Below are 3,596 nucleotides of genomic sequence, written 5' to 3' on the forward strand. Positions count from 1 at the left end.
CACACAGACACACAGAGACACACAGAGACACACAGAGACAGACACGCACACAGACACACACACAGACACACACAGACACACACACAGACACACACACAGACACACACACAGACACACAGAGACAGGCACACACAGACACACAGACAGACACACACACAGACACACACGCATACAGACACACACACAGAGACGCACACAGAGACACACACAGACAGACACACACAGACAGACAGACAGACACACACACACACACACACACACACACACAAATACACACAAACACACGCAACATTTTTTTACACAGCACATAATAATCACACGGATACACAAAAATATAACAAAATATACACAAATATTCTGAAATAATTTAATCAATTTCATTTGTAAGGTTCAAGATTCCTTTTATAGTCATGTAATGATACAAGAAAATCTAATAGTACACAATATGTCCTTTTGATCATCGTAAGCCAAAAAAAGAGTCACCATTAACATTGCCCAACTCCCTTTTCCACCAGAGAAAGAGCAAAAGAAAGTTCCCCCAGAGTCACTGAATGGCTGTGGATTTCCCTCCAATGCTCCTGCAGCCTCTGAAGCTGCATTGACCTCTATTCAAACTTTTGGCAACCCAAGCTCCAGATCCAAAGCTCTGAGGACGTTTTCAGCACCCAAGGCCTCCAGGAGCACTTCTTACCCTCAGCATCCTCTCAAATCCCTGTTCCAATAACTGGTTGCCATGACCAAGTCTTCAGCAACCCACAGACTGTGCGAGTCCTTCAACCCCAAGTTGCCAACAGTCTGTGTGGGTCCATCAGCCACTGGACCCCTCGCTGGTCTACTACTGTAGTCACCCTCCATGTCCTATGCGTCTCCTTCTTAATGGGGGGGGGGGGGTGGGGAGAGAAGTCTTCGCTTGCTTCTGGTGCCCTGCTGCACCAGTCCGCAACTCCCCAGAGTGTGCAACTCTATGTGGTGTGCTGCTTAGCACAGATACCACCAACTTTGTTGCAGACCCCACAGCTGTAGGATTTGAAGCAGAAAGAACAGTCAGCTCCTTTAACAGGCCACTTAAAGCCTGTAGGGAACTATTGGGGTTAGCACTTGGCAGTTGAACCCTGCAGAGCAGCGCAGTATCTCCGGTTCCCACTCTCCCGAGTCTGAACCAGCCATATTACACCATATTACAGCAGCTCCAGGTGCTATTATTCAATTTTATAAGAGACTCAAGGTTGCAGGATACCATTCATCAATCTCACAGTCTGCGAGAAGGTGTTATATCCCAGCCTGGCAGTCCCAATTCAGATGCTCCAGTATCTCCTACCTGATGATAGTAGATCAAAGATATTGTGTGATAGATGCTAGGGAATCATCTATAAATTTTGAGCCTTATTTAACCAACACTCCTGTTGAATGTCATCAGTAGACGAAGAGGAGACCCCAGTGATCTTCTCAGCCGTTTTGATGATCCTCTGTATTGACTTACAGTCCAATGCTTTGCAGCTACCAAACCACACAATGATACACTCAGAGGGGGCATCCTCAATTGTGCCCCTGTAAAATGTTGTCAAGTTGGGGGCCCAATAACCTTGCCTTCTGTGACTAGCTTAATAGACCTATGCCAAGGACAGGCATCTTCCTTTGAAGTAGAAGTCCAGCCATTGGATAGTTTTTCCCTTGATTTTGTGGAATATCCCATTTTACCATGTCGCCTTGATGCCACACTTGGCCCAATGTCGCCTTGATGCCATTCTTGTCTCCCCTGTGCTGTTCAGCCATTTTGCTAGACAATAGTAGTACAGAAATTTGAGCCTCATTGATGCTGAAACTTGAATAAATGCCGTTTGATATTGCAATCAACATCAGAGATCATGACTGAGGGTGGGCCAATAGGATGCACCATGTTCGTTGCAGACGTGTGTGTTGAGGGACCCATTCTTGTGCGGTGCTATTCCATGTACCCCAGAGCATTACATCACCCATCAACCACTCTGTACTCACTGCTACCTTCAGGAAAGAGGTGCAGGTGCCACAAGACTCGCACCACCAGGTTCAGGAACAGCTGCTGCCCCTCAACCGTCAGACCCCTCAAGCACAAACTCAATCAGGGACTCATTTAAGGACTCTTACTTTTGCACGTTAATTATTTTCTCTCTCTCTCTGTTTTGCAGTTTCTTTTTATTGATTTATTTGTGTATGTTGAGTACAGTTTTTTTTTTGCAGTTTTTAATCCTGCCTCACCTGCAAAAGAAAGAATCTTAGGATTGTATATGATGTCATGCATATACTCTGACAATATATCTGAAATCTGGATTTTGCCACTTTTTCCACATAGGGCTTACCTGGGTATTTTACCACATTCTCAGGTAGATACTAGTGTTGTCATTGCTTTAGAATAGCTCGACCAGAGATAAGGCCAGATTTGGAGCTATTCCTGGATTTCAGCAGTATGAGTTATGGACCGGTCCCACAGCTCTGCTGGATCCAGTGCACCAAGACATCAAACAGACAAGAATTGAACTTATTGAGGTTTCTATAATGACAGGGACCTCAGACCTAAGCCAAAATGGATTATTCTTGGTGCTTCTGAGTCGACATTACTCTGTAAATGTAATACTATCTATATAAAAAGGGTATGTTTAACTGGTACCTCATCCCCTAGTCACATCCTCCAGTGGGCCTCATGACTGCAGTGTGCACCATATTTAAGGGCAAGGCAGCAATTTTCCGATGCTTGTTTGATTGCATGTTCCAACTGTAAACCTCTTCCATTCTTAGCAACAGAGCAAAGGGGATTTTTGAGAGCAATTCAAAGGAAGAGGAACCAATCACCTGAATGGGCTGGAGAAGCTGTCTTTGTGTCACTAGAACAGAGGAGGTTAAGACTGAGGTGGGCATTATAAACCATGAATAATCTCGACATTGTAGAAAGAGAGAAATTGTTCCCATTGACCAAGGGGGTCAGGAACCAGAAGCACAAAATTAAGGTCATTTGCAGAAGAAAAGGTGATTGGCTCAGAGGAGAAAGGCAGCAAGCGAGTTTACCTTTTCAATAGAGATTTGAAAGGTTGAATAACTTCCTTTTCATGATTTTTTTCAAATACTTTAATTGGAAATACTGTCCTAAATTATTAACCAGGGCTCTGAAGTAGCCCTGATGCTGAATTTTAATCTCATTTTATACTTTTTTAACTAAATAAAATCTTGTGTGATTTATATATTTGTACATATGTATAGCTGTAAACTTGAACGAGTTAAATGTATGCAAATTTTAAGATACCATTGCTGTTGACAATCTTGAAGAATTGAAAATTAGAACTGAATTTTTGTCAAATTGCACTGAGTTGGTACGTTTCCCTCATCCTCTTGCTCTGTTTTATAACGACTATACTGAGATTTTACAAAATTAATGTTCTAAATTAGACAATTATGTGTTGCTAGGCTGCAAGCTTGTTTCTGAAAAGATTAACTTATTAAGTGTTAAAAAAATCTGTTACTATGGTGCACGTTAAAGAGAAACATTTCAAAGGAGAGAACGGAACATATTGTGCAAAGCTGGTTGCTAAGCTTCCAGATTCAAAAGGAAATGCTAGCACTTAAAA

The sequence above is a fragment of the Narcine bancroftii genome, chromosome 1 (assembly GCF_036971445.1).
Source record: "Narcine bancroftii isolate sNarBan1 chromosome 1, sNarBan1.hap1, whole genome shotgun sequence".
NCBI classification, from domain to species: domain Eukaryota; kingdom Metazoa; phylum Chordata; class Chondrichthyes; order Torpediniformes; family Narcinidae; genus Narcine; species Narcine bancroftii.